General features: G+C 31.6%; 1 protein-coding gene across 3 annotated transcripts in view; it reads right to left on the reverse strand.

Annotated features, from left to right (window-relative positions):
* Window positions 1-26,349, reverse strand: part of LOC146539902 (uncharacterized) — a 270,180-nt gene that overhangs the window by 153,414 nt on the left and 90,417 nt on the right. The window contains exon 2 of one of the 3 annotated variants that reach the window (XM_085207277.1): window positions 491-556. The exons of 1 other annotated variant lie outside the window; for it this stretch is intronic. The gene's annotated coding sequence lies outside the window, so the exon portion shown is untranslated. Of the gene's footprint in view, window positions 1-473; window positions 557-26,349 lie in introns of those variants that run through there. One more of the 3 variants, XM_085207275.1, reaches the window with a different exon arrangement.

Genomic DNA, 26,349 nt, shown 5'->3' on the forward strand with positions numbered 1-26,349 from the left:
TCAGTCTTGGATATGAATCATTATTTATTTATATTTATTATTTATTTATAGGTCTGGCAGCAATATAAAGTGCACCTGAGTACCATAAATCAACACACATGCCTCAAACATTCGGCGGAGAAAGGAGAACGGAGTGTCTTAACACATTGGGAACCCCCATTTGTTTACTCTGCTATATATACAAATACGTATGCAAATATAATATTTCAGACATTATTAAACCCACATAACAGGTATAATATGACTTTAATATAATTCTCCCTAAGGCTAAAGTTATTTCGATACTGTATCAACATTCGAACAGTTATGAAGTTGGAAGTGGAAGTGGAAGGCGTTAACTGGATCGCACTTGGAACTTTATCTATTGCATATCGTCCTTCTGAGAAGCCTAACTTTGTAGTGTTACTATATTTTATATTGTAAGCTTAAAAATAAAAGTAAATAATAAAAAAAAGTAATTATCATATACATACCAATTAAATTATTGTACCTGTAGCTCCTTTGGTGTTACACGAAGTCGTGGGCGGCGGTGACCACTCGTTTGCCTTGTCTTTTTCTATAAAAACGCATTAGAGTATGAAATACTTTTTTAAGGATTCAATTTTCTTATATTATTTTAATATTTTACTACAAATATTACTACTAAGTTTTCTAGTATAATATGAATTATAGTAAATTAGCACTAGCTTTATTTGAATCTGAAACAGTATCCTATAATAATAATACTACATAATTATAAAATTAGAGCATTCATAGTTCTTTGCGTGGTACTCGGACACTATACGATTGTAGATTTAATTTTTTAATCCTGATTCTTCTTCTTAAATTTACAATTTATTCTTTGTGTTAGATTGGTTACAATCTAGAAGAAAGAATCATTAGTAAGAAAATTCCCAATATCAAATCTGTGCTATAATTTTAGCTAGCTACATACAACTAACTTTAGAACGATCACGATTGTCGATCGTACTGTACCAACTAAATTTAACTTAAAATACACATACAGTATGTACCTACGATATTCCTATATGTTTATTTTCATTTCCATGCAATTCCCTTACCAGATAGAGTATAAATACAAATACAGGTAAAGAAACATATATGTATACAAATAGCAAATACAAACTGTAACCTATAGTTGACGATATACTCGGAATCTAAAGGCTAAATAATTTGAATCTGAATATTATATTATAGTAATATTGAAGTATATTTTTTTATTAAATAATGGGTAGAAAAGGAATTCTTATTTTCGACGTAGAAAGTGCAAGATGCATCGATTTTGATATAGACTTACTGGAAAACTTTGTCGAAAATCTTAGTTTTTATCTGGTTTATAAGTTTTTTCACAATAACACTGTGTTTCTTATGAATGTGTTTATTTGAAGCAGAATAGATTTTTCATTAACATGCTATAATGTGGTTTAATTTAACATAATAAAAACGTGTCAATAAAATAAATTATGTAATAAAATCTAGGAATCTGAATTTCAACTTGTAATAATTGTATCCTAATGAAACATGGCAGTTATACGTAGTTTAGGTGACAATATAATAGCTTCACGCTAGGGAAGTGAGTGTTCCATATAGGGAACCTAGTGTTAAGACGCATTCTCAATTCTGCCGAATTCTGAAGGCATTGCGTGTTAAGTGGCAGAATTCAACGCCGCGCTTTACCTCGACACCACAGTTAAGAAATGGAAATATAAACGTAAATAAATATTTCACTTCCTCGTGAGTTACTGCATTTATAACAAATCCTATTTTAGTTACTTTAACCATTATAAGTAGGTAGGTAGATGTCTTTCATTTTATCATGAAATTGTTCTCAATTTATATCGAACGATATGTCGACTTAAATATATACGTCAATTATTGTAACATTTTTTTAGTCTCGATAAAAGAGCCTTCCTTTGTTCTAGAGACGTCAGTTAATATAATACTTGTACAGACATTGATTGACATTGTCTACCGAAGCTTTTTCCGAAAGAAAGTAGTCCAAATATTTATAAATTACTACATTTATATATAAATCACTAGTTTCAAAGAAATGTAATTTTATATTGTAATATTGAGAAATAATAGTATGTTTTGCCTATTTTCTTAGATATTTTTTCATAACATAATTTTCGAAGTGGCCGGTCGTGGTGCAGGGGTAGGTGCGACCGGTTGTGGGTTCGATTCTCTTTCGAGAAATTAAAATATTTATTTATATTCATATTTTAATTCCGTCACTAATTATGCAATGCCATCAGAATTCGGCTGTAAATAGGGAACGGAAATGTCTTAAAAGTCTTAAAGGTTCCCATGTTCCCTCTGCCTATCCAGCGGCAAAACGCCCTACGTTTTGCCTTGGTGCCAGAACCAAGAAATAAAAATAGTAATTCCTTTCCTCAAGTGGGAATCGAATCCACAACCGTCGCGTTACAGTCATATTCTCTCTCACTCACTCACTTTCTGCGCTCTACAGGCCTCAGGTATATAATATAAAAAAACAGTATTTGTAACTAAGTTAATATTATAATATATCGTCAAAACTACTCAAAGTACGGGATGCCATTAAAGGACAACAGTCATTTAATATTCACACTGTCGGTCTTTGCGACTTGTTAATTATGTATTGAATTGTTTATGCCGAACGTCTAGAATGATTTAACGCCAACTTACGAAATTGGAAAATTAACTTATAGATAATTATAGGTTCAAAGCTCGTTTGGAGAAAAAAAATATTTTTAGTAACGGCGGTAGAGCGGCGCCGAACGCCTAATTGTAACCGCAAAGGCTGAGGGTTTGGATGTGAAGTAGGGAACAGAGTTTCCTAACTTAGGGCTTCGTCTGTTTCTGTGGGGTCGAAGAGGAGAAGAAGAGGTCAAAACAAAAGATTTATAGAATAATTAACAAAACATCCCTAAATTTAATTGAATTCATTCAAATGAGATTGAAATTTAATGGTAATATTTTTAACTCATTATAATTACAGAAAACTTTTCAACTGTAAAATTTATCAGGGTTCATGATTACAACGAATAATTATTAATTGTATTAATTGTGCTTCATTATAATAATTTAGTATTTTATTGTATTTTTGGTCATAATTTAATCCCACAGGGATACAAGCGTGAACCTGTCACACCAATGCGACTGGTTGTGGGTTTGATTCCCACTCAATGAAATATATTCACTTCCTCTCTCTGGTAACGTGGCAAAATGTGGCGTTGAGTTCCGCCGAGAATTCGGCCACAAATGGAGAGTGGAAATGGCATAATGAGAACGGAGTGTCTTCCTGCTATGAGTGAGGGACACAACGTGAAGTTAAAAAAATATGTAACTACTATGCATAGTTAATAGTGAATACAACTAAATTACACTATAATCTTTAAAAAAGCAAATAATAATAATAATAGTTATTTACATAATTTCATATCTCCCATAGCTTTAGTAACAAAACTTAGCTCACTTTTCGTAATGTTCCATCAAAATTACATATACAGCAAACAACTAACAACTGCCCGTTGCAGTACATGACTTCACTGGTAGCGAAATATTTTACTATTCGAATAAACAAAACGATTATGCAAATGTATTTTTCAAATATTTTTTCCATTTACCTTTGATGCTAATGGGCGTTACGTATGCCGGCCGCGACACCCGCTCGTCAATAACGTTTATAAATCTCTAAAAACGTCCCACAAATTGCTTCGTAACTTGTACAAATGGCGTCGATAAAAACGCAGCGATTGGATCGTCAAAAATACTTTTTTAGAGCAAATGTAATATATATTAATATGTAGGTGTATTGAAATACTGTTAATTATTATTTTTTGACGTTATAAATGTTTGATTGAAAATGTCAAATATTAAAATAATTGCAACCTTTTTGTTTTAAAATATATTTTTTAAATTTTGGAGAACTGATACAATATTCGTACAATATTATTGAATTTTAAATTTATATTATACTAGCGGACTACGCCTGCTTGAAATATAAGAATATAATTTCTATAGAAATATAATTTCAATCTAGATGAAATGCTAAAAGTGACTATTATATTTATTTTCATAAGGATGAATATCAAAATGACGCGGTAACGAACGCGGTCGCGTAGCGACGACGGTTGTTATTAACATGGCAGAATAAATTGCATGTCAAATTAGAAAGTATTTTAATTTATTAGTATATATGTGTAATGTAATGTTATATAGCCTATAGCACTTCTGAAGAATGCAGCTTTCATACAAAACAAAAACAAAGTAAATCGATCCAGTAGATCCAGAGATCTTAGCGTTCAAACAAACAAACAAACAAACAAACAAACAAACTCTTCCGCTTTATTATATTAGTATAGATAGCTGTTGTTGATGATGATGGCTGTGCGTTCGCTCTCTATTCGAAGAAATAATTATATTTGAAATATTTTCGTTTCTCTGTGCTGCTAGCACGGCGTTGAGTTACGGCATTCTCGAAATGTACCCTATACCTGCCCTGCTATGAAGGATACAGAGTGAAGCTGCTTTTTAAATTATATTTTTAAATAATTAAAAAAGCAGCTTCATCAATACATCAATATATATACATAACTAGCGGCCCGCCCGCGGCTTCGCCTGTGTGAACTATGTTATTATTAATTTCTGTCTCTATGAGTACCTACGTCTTATAACTGACGTCCATGCAAAATTTGAGCATTTGTAGTAACGAAGTTTTATACAAACTTTCAACCCCACAAATAACCGCTTAGAAGTCAATATTGCAAATTCCCGTCTTAGCGAGCACCTACGTCCTATAAGTAACTCCTATGCAAAATTTGAGATTCCTAACACTTGTAGTTTCTGTGATTTCGTGATGAGTGAGTGACCTTTCGATTTTATATATATAAATATATATTTTTCTTAAATACTTATCCTTATCTATATATATTTTTGTATTCTACCAAATAACATAATGGAAATAAATCTGAAGCACTACATCCGCAGATGGAGGATCAACTCTCCTTTATCGGGCGTGGAATCAAAGAGCCGGGGTTATGACTCTATTATTTAGGACCCTTACATTCGAAACATATTGGACTGTGGGGATCAAAGCTGGGAGATAGTGGAGTTCGGTTTCATTACATTAAGTGTAATGTTGGTATTACTTTTTTTATTTAATAAAATATACTTGTGTTATAAGAATTTTCTTTTTATTATTGATATTTTTTTTGTATTTCTTTATTGTATCTCACAAGTAGTAAAGAACCTTGGAACCTCGTGCTGAGACACTATGTTCCCAATAAGACACTTCTATTTCCCATTTTATTATTATTTACATTTCAATTAGTATACACTTTTCAATTTAATATACCATTTTGGGCATATAAAAATGTCATTCAAATTAATTTTCTTTTCAATAATCTATATTGTAACGTTAAGCCGCTTATGTCAGCCATAGCCATGCCAGCCAGCCAGTCATGCCTGCCATAGAGCCGAGCCAGCCTATGCCGACATTGACAGTTGACGTCTTCATTGTCCGGAGAGTGGGGACAAGTGTTTAAATTAGCCGTGCAACGCATTTGAAGATTATTCTAGTATTGTGTACGCTTGTAAGCCGAACCTCTGTTAAAGCTTATAACGAAATATATAGTGTTGATTCATCGCTGTGTATTTATTTCCCTTCTGTTTCAATATTTACTATCTACAATAATACTCTCTAATAATTATCTATATTAAAATCATTGTAGCATCAGTGCAATGTAAGTAGAAAGTAGAGTAATCCAGAGAGTAATAAATAAATAAATAATAAAAAATTAACTAAGCATAAATCTACCACAATTTTTCTAAAAGTTAGTTATTTAAAACGTTTCCGCATATTAATTATTCATATAGATAAAAGAATAAAAGCAATATTGTAGATTTCACATGTCGGTTTTCCTTAGAAGATAATTATGATGATATTTTATGTAGGCGTAGCTTGCATAAGTTCGAAGTTTTAATGCAGAACTTTGATGAATTTAATGCGACTCAGACTATTTAAGCTGCTTTCCTATAACTCTATCCCTCTCAAAGTTTACCGTTTCAGAACTGTCCCAGGAATAAATTTACTTGACAATATTATGAATCTAGGTATATTAGGTAATACTTTATTGTTAATAAAGTATTAGGTGTATGTAAATTTATAAGCAGGAAGGGAACGACTATTTACTTTTATTTCGTTCATTGTAGACATGAACTGTAGCTGTTGTTAGCATATACCTTTGTTAAACATTATTAGAACTAGAAAATTTTATATATAACTAAGCACCCAGGTTTCCTATGTTCTAGGTTTCCCCGATCCATATGAGAATTCTGAGAAAGGTTAAATTATACTTAAATATCATTGAAATATACCTTTCTGCTCTAGTAATGCATGAAGGGGCATCGAATCTCGTTATTCCACACAAAATATATTTTTATAAATGTATGTAAATGCTCGATACAAAATTACGCCGAGTACGTAAGAAAAAACACGAAACTTTTCCTTATAAGCATAATAAAGCTTCAAGTTTTTAACTCGATTGCTTAAATATATCAACATAATATATTTTTATACTTGTACTTACGTTACAAAACGGAAACGGGAATGGAGAACGGAGTGTTTTAATACTAGTTTTCCTCTGTCTACGTAATAGAGTAAATCCTCTATGTGTATACTGCTACATGCTTTTAGTGCGAAGATAAAAAAGCTTATGTAGTATTAAAATTGTATATAGCGGTCAGTTGTGATACAGGAGCATTTGATAGGTTGTGGGTTCGATTCCCACTCGAGGAAATAAGATAATGAATATTTTAATTTCTTCGAGTTCCGCCACTCAACACGCTATGCCTCAAGAATTCGGCAGAAAGAGGCAGCGGAGTATTTTGACACTAAGAAAAATAATCAATGTTAGGTGGTGCATAGTTGCCTTAACTAAAGTATCAGTAATATTCGGAAGTGATTGCAGCGTATTGCTTTCCAAATGCATTCTCAGCTGAATATCTTCTATGAAATATAGTCGCGTTAAACTACTGGTATACATTTTGTAATTTATCTGCTTGGCTATACGAGGCTCCATGGTTCACTGAGAACATGAATCATTTAATATGTATTGAATATTTGATAGTGGAAAATGTTTTGCTATATTTTCTATTATTTTTTGTCAAAAGTGTTCGAATATTTAAATTTATGTTTGGCATCATGCCAGCTTTATTCTAGTTTTAAAGAATAAATAATTAAGTTGTAGATTCCAATTAGATAAACATAAATGTAATTACAATTATGCAGTTGTCATATAAAAACATACAATTTCTCTGTTAAAATTAAAAAAGTTAGATCCAAATAAAAATTTGTGCCTAAAAATGTTGACACCTGTATAGAAATTCAGTTACGATTTTATTATAACTAGGTACCTATAGAATGTCTGGTGCAATAGGAGAATTTTCAAGGTCAGATCTTATCACGTCTCGGTCACGTCTTATTTTTCTACGAAGCCCTAAGCATCTGTCTGTTTAAACATACATTTTCATTGTACCAGTTTGAATCCACGCAATCTTCTCGTGCACCAGACCGTGCTGGTTACACAGTAATAAATCGATAAGCACGATATTGAAAAATCTATAATTGCAATAGCACAAAAATAACATTTTTTTCCCCTGCAACTTGTTTTTTCCCACTGGCTGGTATTCGATACGTCTGTACTGCAGCTTTGTCCGTTTTTAATACTGGATGTTCGGTTTTCGCATAGATTTAATTTTCGCTTTGTTTTTGACATGGATCAAATAAATCCTTCTGTATTGTCGGTGTTTCTGGTTGCTCGTTAAAATAGATTTACAGTTTATTTATTTATTGTTTTTACAGCTTCACGCTTTATCCCGCTTTGAAGTGAAGTTTAATGTTAGGACACTGCCGAATTCTGAAGGCATTGCGTGCTAAGTGGCAATTCGCCTGAAAGAAATGAAAATATTAAATATTTAATTTCCCTCGAGTGGGAATTGAACTCATAACCTTTTGCGTTTACACGCTTGCTCCCCTGAACCACGACTGGCCTCTCTATATATTTTGTACAAATATCATAATATTTGACGATACAATTAAGTATGAAACGTTTGGTATTTCATTGGCAAGCGTGTTCAATGATGTTGTGTAAGCAATTATATAAGTGTCATAATTAAATGATCTCGTTCACAGTATTCAATATTTATTGTAAATATAAATGTTTATCGAATCGAAGAGACCAGTCATGGTGCAGGGGTAACGACTAGCGCGACTGGCTGTGGGTTCGATACTTATTCGGGGAAATTAAATATTTTTTAAATTAATATTTTCATTTCTTCGCACTGATGTCAAGGGAAAGCGCGGTGTTGAATTACTGCAATCAACACTTAATGCCTCTAGAATTTGGCGGAAAACGGGAAACGTAGTGTCTTAACACTATGTACCCTCTGCCTACCCTCTGAAGGTGAAAAAAATATGTTTGTCAAATTATATTATCAAGTTGGTACAATACATATTTTATGTAATTTCACGAATATTCTGTTAGCGAGACAGTTTTTAGATAAGTTTGTTGCTGCAGTATACAGTGTTTGTTTTAGAAACTGCGGGCAACTAGAATTAGAATATAACTGTGCATTTTGTTTTCCTATAAAATGTTAGATAGAAATGTGTATTTTAGCTATTTTATTTATAGAATTTTAAATGTTTTAAACCTTAATAGAATATATTATAATAAATTCATTTAATTTAAATAATTTAATTTATATTTTGTACGAAACGTAAATGTGTGCTAACAAATTCACATTGTCATAGACAATAAATTATAAGCAAAAAATCATTTTTAGAAAAAGCTTTTATTTAAACGCTTTAAAAAGGAGAAAATAAAATTTGTCTTTTAAATTTTAACTATCAACTGATAACCTCATTGTACACAATTTATATGATCATAAAAGCTTGTCGCGCGATTTACTTGTGTAACTAAACTAGTGCTAATTTAATTATGTAAAATCTGCTAGATTTAAATTATTAAAGTTTCAATTTAATTAAATATTGATTAACGCGACCCATAATCATATAAATATAATCATTACACTGTTCAAGAGTATTAAGAGGATAAGCATGTATGGTATTAATGTCTATTGAATGTAATGCAGGATAGCTGCCAGCTAATGTTATAGATGGTACCATTGATTTCGAAAAGAGCAACTGTTGAGTTTCTTGCCGGCTCTTCTCAGCAGAAATGCCTTCCGAACCGGCGGTGGTAGCTTTTTGTTCATATGTTCATTCGACGATTCAAAAGTGGTAATAATAATTGCCTATTCGAATAAAGAATATTTTGAATTTTGATTTTTTTTTTGAATAGCATTAAGTATAGAAAAATAAAATGATTTAAAAATATATCAAATATCTATAACTCTATAACGTAAGCGAGTAAAATGTTGTGAAATTTTATTAGGATTTACTGCAACGTGGTGCTCGAAAACTAAGTGAACTCGAAGTAAGTGTAAAACTTTATTGATTCGAACTTAACCATACATTTACCGCACATGGCCTTAAGTGGCCGCACTATTCGAGATTATAAAGCATAAAACTTTCTTTTGCTGATCTTATTTAGTACTTCCTATCAATACTTCTTAGTTGGTAAACGAGCGTTAGTGGATATTAATAGTAATAGCTTAACCGAATTGCCTTAACTTGCAGGTTCAAGTTTCTTATACAATAAATGTGAAATGTTTAATATTGACACAGATATTTGAATCTGATTCAGATTTAATTTATATTTATTTGAAGCGAATAGTGAAGCAAAAAAATATAACAGGTGGTGGGTTCGATTCTCACTCGAAGAAATAAAATGTTTAATTATAATCATTTCTTCACTCTGGTTTCAAGGCATAGCGAATCGTTGAATTCACTAGAGCACTCAGTGCTTCCAGAATTCGTTGAAAAATGAGGAACGGAGTATCTTAACACTAGGTTCCTTGTGTCTACTATGCTATGTGCGGGTTACGATACGGAAAAATATATATCAGAACCAAAAAAAAACATTGCTTTAAATTTCATATTCAATTGTTTATTTATTTTGTTTTATCTTTTTTTTAATATTTCACTACTAATATAATAAAGTTATATATATAATATTTTTCATAAAAATAAAAACACCTTGATATTACGATACACTCATTATATTAAAGGCTCCTTTGAAAGTGACCAACGTAGTTTATTATACTGCATTTTACTGTGTGCCGTACTCAAACGATAATTTATGTTATCATTTTCACGGTAGAGTGTTACATACGGTTATGGTAGTTCCATTTTGAAATTTTATCTATATAGAAGAAATAAAATTAAAAAAAAAAGTGCTTATAAAAATGTCAAATATAAAAATATTTAAACATTCATATCATAAATCCTTTATTGAAATATATTGTAGTCCATACCTATATTATAAATTCGATTGTAACTCTGTCTGTCTGTCTTTTACGCAATCAGGGCCAAACCGCTAATTTAATTGTGATAAAATACTCATATAGAGATACTTGAGGGTCTCGGGATGAACATATGATACTTTATTTTGTCATATTTGTAATATTTTCGATATATATCAATATATTAAAATAATTATTAATTTGACATGCAATTTATTCCGCCATGTTTATAACAACCGCCGTTGCTAAGCAACTGTTGGTAAGCAACGATTTGCAAAGTTTGTTGTTAGAAAACGTCACCCAAAATGAGCTCGCTTAACGCATCTCTCTATTGAAAACTGAAAATAATTTCATAAATATATTTAATAAATATTGGTATAGTTCGGGTCCACTAGTAGGCTTATAAATATTATTTTAAATTCGTAAACAAGAAACTAAATTTCAATAGTTTATAGGTATAGTTTCTCAACACGCAATACCTCCTCTCTCCCTTCTCAGTTCCCTCTGCCTACGCTCCTACGTGCGGGATACAGCGTGAAGCTGAGAAAAAAAGAAACAAAATTCCAATAAATAATTCACAAAATGCCTTCATTGAAATTGAAATCTCGTCTAACCATAAAAATACTGGAACGCAAACATTTCAAAGTTAATTATTGAAACATGGAAATTTTCAGAATAAAGTTAGTATCCGTATTCACGAATCATCAAAGGAGGGGAGCCCTTACTCCGTAACCGCCCCAGATGATAATTTCAAGCTTTGATGTGCTAAGGCGTGTACTATTAATGTTTTGGGGTCCTTCTTTCGTTGAATTAATTTATTCGTAGTGTTTCGTTTGTGAATTGTTTATCACGTGAAACAGGTGTTGTATAATATTATGTAATGTTTTCCTTAGTAAATATTATTAAACAATATGTCTTTTATGATAATAGCTTGATTAGCTATAACTTTTTTCAATTTAACACAGAGGGAGACTAGTGTTAGGACACTCCGCTCTTCACTTTACGCTAATTCGTGGATTGTATTTAAATGGCGTAACTCAATGTCGCGTTTTATCTTGACACCAAAGCGAAGAAATGAAAATATTAATTGAAAGAAATATTTCATTTACTCGAGTGGGAATCGAACCCACAACCAGTTGCGTTTACAGTCACACACTTGTGCCCCTACGCCACGACTGGGCTCAGTATTAGTTAAAACATTAAAAAAAAACTCATTTATAATACAAAAACTATGCTTATTTTAATATAACAATTTTTATAGATATGCTATTACTAATGTGGATGGATAATCATTAATCAAAATGTATATAATTAAGCGACATAACAAAAATATCCATTCATCATTTTATTATAACAATATATTTTAGACATCTATTTCAAATAAATATGTTTAACTACAAGTGTTTAAATGTTACAAGCAAATATGTAGTTTATTAATGTATTATAAGGCCAGTCGTGGCCTAGAGGCACAAACATTGACTGTAAACACGACACGTTGTGAGTTCGATTCCCATTCAAGGGAATGAAATATTTACTATATTCATTTTCTCGTAGACTGATATCCCATGGCTCTCTACGTCATTTTAGCAAAGCTGAAATTTTGAGGATGGATAGTCTATAATGTAGTTGCATGATATCTCGTGAGCCTCTGCGTGCATAGGCCTAGCTTGAATCTATATTTATTTTTTGGTAATAATGAATTTTGTCTAATAATTTTGTTAAGACATATATAAGACATTCAATTTCTCACTTTCAGTCAGAGAATTCGGAATTGTAAAACGGAACGTCTTAAAGTTAGGCTTCCTCTGCCTACCTTGCTACCAGCTAGATATGGCATGAAAAATAAAATCTGGTCTTAATATACGTGTAGGCAGGCAGGCGACAAAGGAATAAGTAAATTGGATTATATAAAAATAATTATATTTCTACCCCAAGTAAGCTTAAAGTATAAAATACTTAAAAGAAATGAAATGTAAATGCTATGGAGTTTCTTTTCAAGATCGTAAAATGTGACGTAATCCAATTTATAATGCTCTCGTGACGATATTCAAGGCTTTTTGAATGGATTGTTACAAATTCCAATTTTTATTCTTCTTTCAAAGGAAATTACATTGTATTTAGATACATAGATATATATTTGAATAAAATCTTCTTGTTTCATACAGTTTATATATAAATTTTTGCAATATCAATATTAACATGTTTAACAAAAAATATATTATTAATAGAATCCTCTAGAACCCTCTAGATTGCAGCGGAAAGTGGAGAACAGAGTGTCTTTACACTAGGCTTTAGCCTACCCTGCTACAAAATTATCAATTTGTGTCTTTTTCGAACAGTTCGTGGCTTTTTCAACGTAAAAATAAAAACAATATAGAACACATATTTAAATTTCTAAAAACATATTGCTAGGGACAAAAAAAACAATTGATAAAGATGTCATACAAGGTGCATACACAAAAATATTTTAATAATCAGAAAATATGAGTATAAAACGTCTGATTTACATAAAATAATTGCAATTTCATTATAATATTATGAGTGCGGTCATCGGCCATCATGAAATATTCCCATACAAGTTCCTGGTCGGGAGTATAGCTGTAATTGCAACCATTGTTGGACATCGCTATAGCGTGCGTTGCATTCATATTCATATTAGTTGTATGCAATTACTAACGTTAATTTTATTGTGAAAATTCTTTTGTAGCAGCCCCAGCTAGGTTTTTGGTGCAGTTAAAAATAATAAATGTCTACTAATCACTTCTTTTAGCTTTGTAAAAATAGTATCTTATACTTGTTACTCGTTTTACTAAGTATACGAGTACGTACGTACATGCATATATTTCCTCTACACGAACTTTTTAGCTGAAATTGAAAAGGTAAGAAATGAAATTGCATTTTTAAAAATTGTTTCAAGTGACTTACTGAAGAAATTTACGTTTGAATAGCTCAAAAATATTACATTATTATTTTAATAACGAAAGGAAAGATATGTGGCTCATCCCTTCCTACGTTTTACATATATTTACATATAAATGTTAGGTTCTTGATTTCGGTTTATTTTTGGTGTAGGCTTTACCAGTTGAAACATTATACCAGTAAATCGTTTAAGAGCTTATTTGAAAGCCGATCGAACGACTTACAAGACAAATTACACTAAAACTCCATTTTCCTTCGATGGTAAATTCCCATTTTGAAGAGAAGTCCTCTTTAAGAATTCGGATACATTACCGTGCCTCCAAACTAAGACTGATGATTCGTTCCTCTCTGACCCACTGTTGAATTAATGTTTAAATACTTGATTTTGTCTTAACGTTTATGCCATGCTGTTTTACGCCACTGGTACGCTTCTGTGGCTTTGAAATGTGCCTGCTCTAGTTATGAATTTAAATCTTTAACAAATACCTATATGTTTATCTTTGAATAGAAACCAGAACCTCTAAACCTCATAATATAAATCAGGCCAGTCGTGGCGTAAAGGCACAAGTGTGTGACTGTAAACACGATTGGTTGTGGGTTCGATCCCCACTCGCGGAAATTAAATAATTATTTTCATGTATTCGCTCTGGCGTCGAGTTCCTCCTCCAAACACACAGAAATTTCCAGAAATCGCTGGAAAATAGGGAACGGAGTGTCTTAACACTACGTTCCCTTTGCTTATTCTGGTGTGAGGGGGATACAGAGTGAAGCTGATTTATTTTAAATATAAACACTGCCTCCTTCTTGGTATATTCTTCCGAATAAGTGATGTATAACTAAGTTAAACTATCACTGATGTTATAAGATAAATAAAACAAATTCGCTTCTTTCTTCACATATCTTAGAATTATTGTACATGAAACCATTTTCTAAATTAAATATTAATTCAATTCTCATTATGAGAATAATTTACAAATAATTTCTACTATGATTTTAAGCATACATACAATGTAAATGTATGTAAATTACTACATCTAATATCGTAGTTCATCTAGACAAATGTTTTCATATTAAAATATAGTATATTTTCAGGATTTATACTGGTAACTATAGAATAAGATAAAATATAATTCTTAAAGATCAAAATGTTTTACTTGGCTTCAAGTTTTTTATAGTACAATTGTAACTAAAATCGCTTCCGGATTTGTAAGTGACTTGCTGACCTGAAATCCTAATCTCAAAGCCTTAATCCAACTGAGACTGCTTCCCCCTTTACGGTCGTCGTTGAGAAATATAACCAATGCGGATATTTTATAAAGCGTCTACTAAAAAGAGATCGTCTTTTATAGTATATAAATCTTTTATTTGTTTATTTTGTTCTTATATATTGAGTCATTCTGCTTTAACGCAGTAGCACGAGCATGAGATTTTAAAGGACTGCTGTGGATTCGATTTTTACTTGAGGAAATGAAAAAAAATCCGCCACTCAACACACAATGCCTTCAGAATACGGCGGAAAATAAGGAACTGAAGTACTTACTTAATGAGTACGGAGTGTAGGATAGGCATATGGATGAATCTCTTATAAAATTTTAATTATTGTTATAAATAAATATAATATGTATTCGAAAACGACTTCAAGGAATCCTTCTAGCTGTTGTCTCCGATTTCTTGTTTATATATTTTTTATCTACATATATGTTTTTTTAAATTATTTCATATAAAAAATAACAACTGCCGAGTCTACAATTGTCTCACGATAGAAACTTACAATTTAATTTCAGTGGAAACATATAACAATATTATATGTCTGCAAACTTTTCTATCTATTTAAGAAAAGGATCGCTTCAGTAAAAGCGTGCATGCGAGAGTTGGCAACTTTCTCAATTTAAACGTATCCAAAATGTGATCCAGAATTCATAAAGAGAACGAAACGAAACGAAAATTCTGATAGTTCATAAGTTTGCACGTTAACTTTAAATAATGCGTTTATTTTCAAACTTTATTCCATGTTCGTAGTATAACTGTATTAAATATTACTTTAACTATTTTATACGTATCTCATTTATTATACACTAGCGGCCTCGCGTGGCTTCACCACGCTTGAACTACACAAATATTTATTAAATTTAAGTGAATTTCGACAAAAATTGGCGTATTTAATAGAAATATATGTGGTATTTCATATTTATGTAGGTAGGCAGTAGGTACGCGCGCACGATAACCGTGGATTTACCCGCAAAAATCCGAATCCCGTGGAAACTTCAGGATAAAAAGTAGCCTATATATAATATGTTATTTCACCATTTAATGTTCTATGTTTTAGTGAAAATCTTACAAAAATCATGTGTTCACGTGTTCCCAAGATTGGTCTGGACATACAGACAAACAGATATAGATTTAAATTTATATCGGGAGGTATACGTAGAGTATACCTCTGACAGACTTTATAAGATGCGTAATATAAAACTGTATTTTTTAAATATTTTCATTTTTTTTTTATTTTATCGTTAAATTTTAGTTTAATTCTAAACTAAATGTTTTATAGTAAACGAAAATGCTTATTCGATTTCGCCTGTTGGCCTTAGTCAATCCCCTCTGCACAACGTAAGCATATTATGCAAATTGTAGTTAATCTATAAGCTGTATTCACAACAAAGTCTTAACCGGGTCAAAATAATAAATTGGAAATTGTACAAAGTTATATTGTACGTAATACAGAACTATTTTACAATGTAAATGATAATTGAAGATTTGATACACTCTGATTTGGACTGCAAATATAAGTTTGCAATTTTCATTTTTGTATTAAATATCTATAATTTTAAATTTTTATATGTTTTTCTTAATATGATTTTAAGTTCTCACTTCGTGTCAAATTTTATAATTGTATGTTCACAGAAAGTACTCTTTTTTCTATGTTTCTATGGACTTCTGACTGTATAACAAAATTTAAATATTGTAAAATCGTATTAAGATATGAATATCTTTAAAAATGCGATTGTGAACGCGACGGTTGTGGGTTCGATTCCCACCACGTGAATGAATATTGAACATTTCCTCGCTCTGGATAACAAACACGCAATGCCTCGAGAATTCGACTTAAAATGGGAAACGGAAGTGTCCTAATACTAGGTTCCCTCTGCCTATGCTATGTACATTATACAGGGATAAAATGTGAAGTTAAAAAAGCCAGAAAATACTTAAAATATGATAATTTATTAATAAATAAACCAATAAATTAATAATAATTCGTTATCGACAACATTATTACTGTAAATTACCAGCTATATGCTAATAGCCAATTTCACGTTCCAAGTAACGTTTATGTTTTCATCGGACGTATTGAAACGTAATTGCTACTGAATATAGATTGATTTAATTAGATCACCTTATTATACTAAGTAGGGTACCGAGTTCGGGTAGGGACTACTAATGCTAAACTAGGGTTTTGCGTGCTTTTAATTTTTGTTTCATTTTTGTATTGTGATATAAGAATTATAATTTTTATATTTTACTTTTTTGCTATTAACCTGGGACGCTACTAAGCTGAGAAATAAAATTATACAATACAATATTGTATATTGCATGTAAACTTTTTTCTGATAGAATAAGAACCTAAGATTGAAGATTTAATTAACAACGGCCCGATTTTTTAAAACCAATTTCACTAATCGTTGAATAAAATGGTAACACTAATATTTATCATCTCAAAAGTAACTTAAATTAAAATTAAATCAGCTTCACGCTGTATCCCGCACACAGCAGGGTAGGCAGAGGGAGCCTAGTGTTAAGACACTCCGTTCCCCACTTTCCGCCGAATTCAGGAGGCATTGCGTGTTGAGTGGGGGAACTTAACTCGCTTTGCCAGAGCGAAGAAATTAAAATATACATTTAAATACATATTTTATTTCCTCGAGTGGCGATCGAACCTACAACCGCGTTACAGACACACCCTTGTGCCACTGCGCCACTACGGCCTCAAAAGTAACTTAAGAATATATAATTCTTCATTTCAAGCCTTATTAAGCTAATTGTAAATAGGTTTAACGCCTAGCTCTCCCTAGGCGCGTTTCCCACAGTTTACTCAATTTACGGTTATGATTTTGCACTCAAAACTAGATTTTATGCCCCTTTACGCTGTATCATGTACACAATAGGGTAGGCAGAGGGAACCTGGGAACTTACTATTAAGATAATTCGTTCCCATTAAGACATTACATTTTGTGTGGCGGAACTCTACGCCGCGCTTAGGTTCATTATGAGAACGAGGAATTGAAAACATTAAATATTTCATTTGGTCGTGTGGGAATCGAATCCACAATCTACCTTGTTTACAATCGCACGCTGGCGTCCCTGCGGCGCGACTCAAATTTGTAATGTAATATAAACCTATATGTAATTACAGTTTAAACAATATAATGAAATGGTACCAAACTTGGTGAAGTGACCGAAGCCATTTCAATAACACTTAAAACATATGAAGTGGGGCCATGGGCATTTTAGTGAATACGTTCCGTTATTCCTATCATGGAAGCTATTTCAGTATATGATTTTCCATACTTTCATTAAATTTATATATACAGTTTTCCATAATTCGAAACTCATTTCTATCATATATGTATAAAAGAGAGAAGCTGGTACAAAACACTCCGTTCTGCAATTTTTGTTTAGAGATATTTAAATTTAGTTGCAGAACTTAACGCCGCCCTTTGGCTTTTTCAGCGCGAATTAGTTTTTCAATTAGTACGACCTAACATCTACATTAAATGTTTACATAGATAAGAAATAAATTAGAAAGTAATTTATATCTAAATAGTAGAGTTAAGTTCCGCCATGCAATGTCTCAAGAATTCGGCGGAAAGTGTTTTACTGGGAAACGGCGTATTAACACTAGGCTTCCCAGGTTCCTTCTGCCTACCCTGATACAGTCACGATATAGCGTGAAGCTGAAAAATAAATTATAACTTACTTAAAAGTTTACGTTGATAAATATGTCTTTGACATCTTATTTTAGTTAAATCTAAAATTGGTTTCCATTATCATTTTTCATGGATAAAACGATACTATGGAAGTACGAGTATATTGATAGGCAGGCGAGGCAAGTTGGTCGGTCCATTAGCCTAATAGCAAACAGTGAGACGGCAAGCATGTAGTGTAGTGCTCCGTCATCGCTATTAATTGATTAGTAAATCTCTTCTTCGATCTGAAATTTGGACTTTTAATTATATTTTTAACTTTGTTTTCTTTTATTAAGCTTCATTTGTTAATGGTATTAATTCAATAAGAAAATATAATAAGTAAAAATACAAAATCTTTTCTGTGACCATCGCAGCGTAGCGGACACGCAATGTTTCAAAAATTCGGTGAGAAGTGCAGAAAGAAGTATCTTAAGATTAGGTTTCATCTGCTAATCTGGTATATGTGAGATGCAGTGTGAAGCTAAAAGAAAGATTTCTTCTTCTTCACCCGTTATCAGGCTGGCAAAAAGATCTCATCGTTCTTCACTTTCCGCTCAAGATTGAAAATTTTGTTTTAATTATTTTTCGAGTTAATCCGAACCTAAAACCATTTCGCTTAAAACTAGGTATATCTAAATAACTTTGTAATATTTTCTGCATATTTGTATTATCTCATATAATTAGATCTTTTATTAAAATAAAAAAGTAGCATATAATAAAGAAAACTTCTTCTTTTAATTTATAATCAATTTGTTAAACTTTTTACACTATGCAAACAATGTAAGGTTACTGCTGAAAGAATTTTTAATTATGCCATTGTTATAGAATCAAAAAAAACTTAAAGCTAGTCAGTTTTCCACTAGCTGACTGTTCAGATTCATTCTACTCCCTTTAGTAAATTGCTGTGCTCGTTTTAAACACGAGATTTCATTATTAAACTGATCGAGCAACCTACGAGACAAATAACTTTTGAATCAATTTTCTGCTTATCGAGAGCCCGAGTATCAGAATATATTACATTTTTCCTGTAAATTGACGTTTTTTTCCCATTTTCTGCCGAATTGTGTAGGCATTGCGTGTTGACTGGCATAACTCAACGCACTTTTCCTACTAAAGCGAAGTAATGAAAGTTAAATATTTCATTTTCTCGAATGGGAATCGAACCCACAATCTTTCTGACTTGATAAGTTTTTAGTTAGTAATGATTTGATTAAAAAAATAAAAGCTAGAATCTGAGATATCAAGCTGTTAAAATATATTTCTACTAAACTCTTTTGGTCGCGCTTATTAAATGTTAGGAGGGCAATTATACCTCCTTGAAACGGTAAGTGCCTTAAATTAACGTTAAAATGTTGAAGGGAAGATATTAAATTTTATATTGCTTATATAATAAATCAATTACTAAAAATATTTTGAAATTAAAAATCTATCTTCTAAGAGAAATACGGAACCCTAAAAAAGCCTTACATAAGCACCAGGCGTCCCTATGTACATTATTTCCTATAACACTACAGAGAAACAAGATAAATTGTTATAATCGAAACATTTGAATGGAATGAAAGAGTGTTTCGTATTATTCCACTCGTATTTCATGGCACGTTGATTGATAGATTTTTCTAGCATAATATATTATCGTCTGTTGTACTGACTACTTCTAATATATAATTTATTTTTTATATTCACATGAGCTTTATATGAAATATGGTGTTATTATGATTACTTTATTAAATACTAGTGGACCCGAACGCGGCTACGCCCGCTTGAAGTATACGAATATTTATTAAATATATTTACTTGATGAAATTATTTTCAGTTTTCAATAGAGAGATGCGTCAAGCAAGCTCATTTTGGGTGACGTTTTCTAACAAAAAAATTTGCAAATCGTTGCTTAGCAACGATCACATAGAGACGGTTGTTATTTACATGGCGGAATAAATTGCATGTCAAATTAATAAATATTTTAATATATTGGTATATACCGAAAATATTACAAATATATGAAAAAAAGGTTCATCCCCAGACCCTCAAGTATCTCTATATGAGTATTTTATCACAATTAAATTAGCGGTTTGGCCCTGATTGCGTAAAGGACAGACAGACAGACAGACAGTGTTACTTTCGAATTTATAATATAGGTATGGATATGGTGTTATTATTATTATTTTATTAAATACAGTGTGTTGAACTATTTATATAAATGGGTAATGGAATGTCTCGGAACTCAAGGTTCCCTCTACTAAAAAAATATATTTATATCTAACTAAGCAATCTATTTAACAGAAATATATATAAAACAAACAATATTAAACAGTACTTTGCAATAATAATAAAATATGATAAAACTTCCCCTAACTTATTTGTAAGCAAAATTAAGTGGTCAACGAAAACAAGTTGCGAAATAATATTGCGGTGGAATGAGATTTGTTTTATCAGATTCTATACAAAAACTTTCTTCAAAAACACGTCCTAGCACGTTCTCAACAAACAAGAGATATAAGCGGTCGAGAATTGCTTCTTTTTATTACTAGGGTAACAGGGATTCAGTGGAGTTTGTTTTTATTACGAAATCTTCGCGCTTGCGTAATTTGAATAATATATAGATAATCGGGTTCTCGCTTTCCGGTATCAGAGCGAGGTTTAAGGTCGGCTCGCTGTTTGTTGAAATGTAATATCATAGTACAAATTTTATATTGAAAATGGAATAAGAATATATATATATATATTGCATTTTTAGTGTTTTTCCACACTGAAAGACAAAGAATCCTCTACTCACTATTTTTACTAAAAACGTGTGGAAGGTATATGCAGGTAAAAGACATGTATGTATAGTTTATCTTATGTAATGCAAACAGTGAAAGATAATAAAATGCTATATTGTTTTAAATTTAAGAAGAAACATAATAAAAGAATTTCACTAGTTCACGTAGACCACACACATTATGTTCAATAAATTTTGTTATTTTATATATGGTAACTATAAAATAACAAATTCATTGAAATTGGTGAAAAAAAATGTTTTCGTAAAATCAAAACATAGAGAAATAATTATAATTTCCGAGCAAATTTTTGAAGTTACGGTAATAATAACTTGTTAATTAATAGAATATTCATAACATGTACGACTTTACGAAACTTTCGCCTTATTCCCTAATCGCCGCCGGCAACTTCGGGACCACCTCCCAAAGGAAAATGCCGAATTTAGGTAACATTAGATTTCGCGTCATTAATTCCGTACAAAAGTCACCTTCGGGCGCACAAATTACGTCGAACCTAGTTTCGGAACACGAGCCGCTTGAGCGTCAATTATTTAAGTGGTACATTATGTACTTGCTGGCTTCGATAGGGAAGGAAATCACATGTAATTGTATGAGATTGTTCAGTATGTCCAGGATCTATATATATAAATATATAAATATGTTTCTTATATACTGAAGTGGACTAACTATAATTTATTCTCAAAAACAAGAACCCAATTATCCTTAATTTTAGCTAAGTGAATATAGCATATTGCTGAAATATGAGTAGAAGTGAGTATATATAGGTAAAATAAATTATCTTTATATAAAAAAAAGGTAAATCCACTTCAAAATATAAGGAAAATTTAAGCAAAAGAATCAGACAGAAAAATAAATAAAGAAAATTTGTCAGCTACAACTTAAGTAAATTAAAACATTCTCCTTTACAGTTAAAATGAATGTAGATGTAAATCTTACTCAACCCGTGCACAACGGGGTTATGGTAGAAAACTGTAAATTCATTCATAACTCAAATATATTCAAAAACTCGAGTTAACGGATGAAACATAGAATAGAAGAGGAATGTTGAAAATGCAACGTCTTCGTCATCATGTCTTGGTTTATGAATATAGAAAGCGCTTTATAAAAGGCAACTTTAGTGTATTATACTATTTTACTAGAGTATTCTATTTTATATTAAGTTATATTTAAGATTTTATTTTTGTATTTAAATTTTCTAGGAAGTTAAAAGAATAATTGGATATCTATTCATGTTTATTTAGTATATTCACCTCTATTAATAAGAGCTTATGGCTATTTTACAGAAGAACAAAAATAGAAAAATTCCAACTGCGATAATTGAACCTAAAATGAAGTGAAATTACACATTCGAAATTAATATATTATTAAATACATTTTTTTTACTCTGTGGGGGATCCCACATGGTATGGTAGACTGAGGGAACATTTGGGCCTAGTGTTAAGACACTCCGTTACCATTAAGACGTTTCCGTTCTCTTTCCGTCGAATTCATCAGGCATTGCGTGTCGAGTGGCGGAAGTAAGCGTCGTGCTTTGCTTCGTTACCCGAGCGATAAAATGAGAATAGCCTAACAAAACAGAAACCACAACCTATCGCGCTTACTGTCACACCCTTATACTGCTGCGCCACGAGAGGTCTCAATATTTTATATTGTATATCCATACCTATATTATAAATTCGAAAGTAACTCTGTCTATCTGACTGTCTTTTACGCAATCAGGGCCAAACCGCTAATTTAATTGTGATAAAATACTCTAATAGAATTACTTCAGGGTCTCGGGATGAACATAGGATACTTTTTTTCACATATTTGTAATATTATCGATATATATCAATATATTAAAATACTTATTAATTTGACATGCAATTTATTCCGCCATGTTAATAACAACCATCGCTATGCGACCGTTGCTAAGCAACGATTTGCAAAGTTTGTTGTTAGAAAACGTCACCCAAAATGAGCTTGCTTAACGCATCTCTCTATTGAAAAATGAAAATATTTTCATAAATATATTTAATAAATATTCGTATAGTTCAAGCGGGCGAAGCCGCGTTCGGGTCCACTAGTTATACATATAAGCCTAAATTTAACCCTCACAAATATGAGCGAGAGCGTATATAATAATAATATATATAAAATAGGCGTTCTAAGTTGTCAGAGCGTAGTGTCATAACCATAAACAGTGTGGAAATGCGCCGGGAGCTTGGCGCTAATCCTATATACGCTGAATACACGCTTCCGGATATCGCTGAACTAACAAAAACATTTGATTATTTTTTACAAACTTTAAATAAGTTTTAACTATGGATTTAGTCCTAAAATTGTACTATTCTTACTTTGGTTTTATTCTTTTAAAAAGGTTTATTATACAACTAACTAACTAAAATGAAATATTAGAATATAAGCATTTGTAGATATTAATATTTGCTTTACATTAGATTACAGTTTTATATTAGCGACTTGCTCGCGGCTTCGCCCGCCTGAACAGCACAATTATTTATATACTAATCTGAAATAACGTGTTGTTATGACAATATCATTTTCAAGACAATAATTTTAATGAAAGCTAAAATTTCAGATAACTGAATAAAACACTTATTTCGTAGTAATATGGTCAGACACATTTTATGAACTAATTTAAATATAACAATAACTTTAAGACGTGACGTGGGTATGAAAGCCGCTATGCTGAAATGGGATTGGGCCGGACACGTCTACCGCATGCCTGAAGAGTCTTGGGCGAAATCTTCTACCAGATGGATTCCAAGCTCTAAAAGGAGAATTGGCAGACCAAAACGGAGATGGCGAGACGAGCTGGACCATTATAGGCCAGATTGGTGCTCAATAGGCGAAATAGACCAGAATGGAAGAAGTCGAGAGAGGCCTTTATCCAACAATGGGATGGTGCAGGCTAGGGAAAAAAAAATATAAAAAAATAAAAAAAAATTAAGCGGGCGAAGCCGCATGTTGGCCGATAATAAGACGATAGCGTTTACTAGCCTTACAATATAACAACAACACAATAAAACAAAGTAAGATATTGCGAACGAAACTGCAACTTACTTATACACAAATTATTTTATGCATTTCACTCAGACTGGGGGTGGAAGCAGTTTTACCACTCACCTGTCATGAACTTACCACGAAGTTTCTTTCTCGAGCGAGTCAGAGTCTCGAGTTGTCTAAGTTTGGTCGGGTGTTGGTGAACACAAATTATACGCGTAACGTTTCAAGTTGAATTTCCATTTCTAAAGTGTCTGAAAAATAGAATTTTAGGTTTCTCTATATATATAAAAGGACTTGTCCTCACTGACTGAGGTAAGACGCACGCACAGCCGTGACCGCTGTGCGTAGAAACGTTAAATTTGGACAGATGTTTACTTTCGTAATCTGGACATCCACTAAGAAGGGATTTTGAAAAATTTTGACCCTAAAGGGCTGTAATAGGGGTTCAAAGTTTGTATGGAAAAAAATTTAAATCGGCACCGATTTTTATAAACTTTGAAATTTAGATTTTTAAAAGTATTTAATTGAACACGTGTTTCATCGTTTTCTAGAATTCTCCCCCTAAGGGTGCAAATAAGGGGTTGAAAGTTTGTATAGAATTTTATTTAATTGGCACCAATTTTTATAAAATTTGAAATTCAGACTCTTAAAAATATTTAATTGAACATTTGTTTCATGGTTTTCTAGAATTCACCCTCTAAAAGATTTGCATAAGGGGTTGAAAGTTTGTATGGAAAAATCTATAAATCGCCACCGATTTTTATAAAATTTGAAATTTAGACTCTTAAAAATATTCATCAACATGTGTTATATTTCATGGTTTATTAGAATTCACCCCAAAATACGCAAGCGAAGCTGCGCGCGTCCGCTAGTTTATTATAATCAAGGTGTTTTTAGACTTCCGTACGTCAAAAGAAATAAACGGAACGCTTGTAGGATCAGTTGTTATCCGTCTATCTGTATGTATGTCTGTCCATTTGAAATGCCACTTACCTCAAGTAGAATTTTTTACCGATTTCATAATTGTAGGTCCACGGGAATCTATACGGGAATCTATATCTATATAGGTTTTGATTATCTCTTAATTAATTTAATACAAAATGCAACAAAAACGATGCATAAACGCTTGTATTTTTTGACTGCGTTGACTTGACTTATATAAGCTTAGTTTCTGCCCGGCAGAAGGAATCGTTTATGGGCGTATTTGATTTTAAATTCAACACATGCAACAGCTTGAAAAATATCTATTATGTATATAGAAGTATTATATACATACATAGTATATACATAATAGATATTTTTTTATATTACTAGTGTTAGTTATATAAAGTCCTAGGATGCATAGATACGTAAGTTGCTGTAGCTACTTGAGATTGAACTTAACTAGACGGCAACAAAGTTACAAAATTACAGTGCAGTTTTGAAAGAGTCTTACTTGATATATCTCAGAAAAGTATAAAATTGGCTGAATTTAGGAGAATGAGATATAAATATTACATAACAGACATAACTAAAATTTTAACATGTCGTATATTTGTTATTCATACCACAATACAAATTTACATTACAAGAACGGATAATTAAAAGAATTTTAATTAATAGAATGTAAAGTTTTTTTATATTTAAATTAAAAAAAAAACAAAGTATGAGCCCTGAGCAGTACAATGATATTCATTAAGGGGTAGTAAATGACTTTAATGATGTATTGTACTATTCAGGGCGGGGGTGTCTAATAATTATGCTGTCGGTGTCGACGTATGGTTATTACTTGTAGCTTTCATTGCGAACAGAATGTAACATGAATAAACTGACTTGATGAGAATTAATTATAGCGGGTGCCATTTTTATTATCTAATGTTAACTTAATTATATTTTTTTGTGTAAAAATATTAAAATGGCTTTGAAATATAGATAAAGCATAGCACTATAAGCAAACATATTTATATAATCATGAAACTGTAGACGAAGATAAAGTTTTAGGTAATATATTAGCTAATTATTCAAATGGTTGATATTATGTTGAACTGAATTTGGCGAGTCATATATTTTGTTTAGTCTGTAAAAGGCTATCTTTGAGATATATATTAAAATCATCATTAATATTTTCACGTTTTAGCTAAAATTTGCCAAAAAGTGAATCTAATAAAACCAAAAGTATATTCTACATAATACATTAGTATAGAAAACCAATTCGACATTCCTTTCAATAAAAATACGTCAGTAATCTCTTTACATTCGATGTCCAAACGAACAAATTAAGTCAACACTTCGTGACAAAG

This window comes from Heliconius melpomene, chromosome 3 (assembly GCF_056956725.1).
Source record: "Heliconius melpomene rosina isolate 202511_hmr_F chromosome 3, ASM5695672v1, whole genome shotgun sequence".
Lineage (NCBI taxonomy): Eukaryota > Metazoa > Arthropoda > Insecta > Lepidoptera > Nymphalidae > Heliconius > Heliconius melpomene.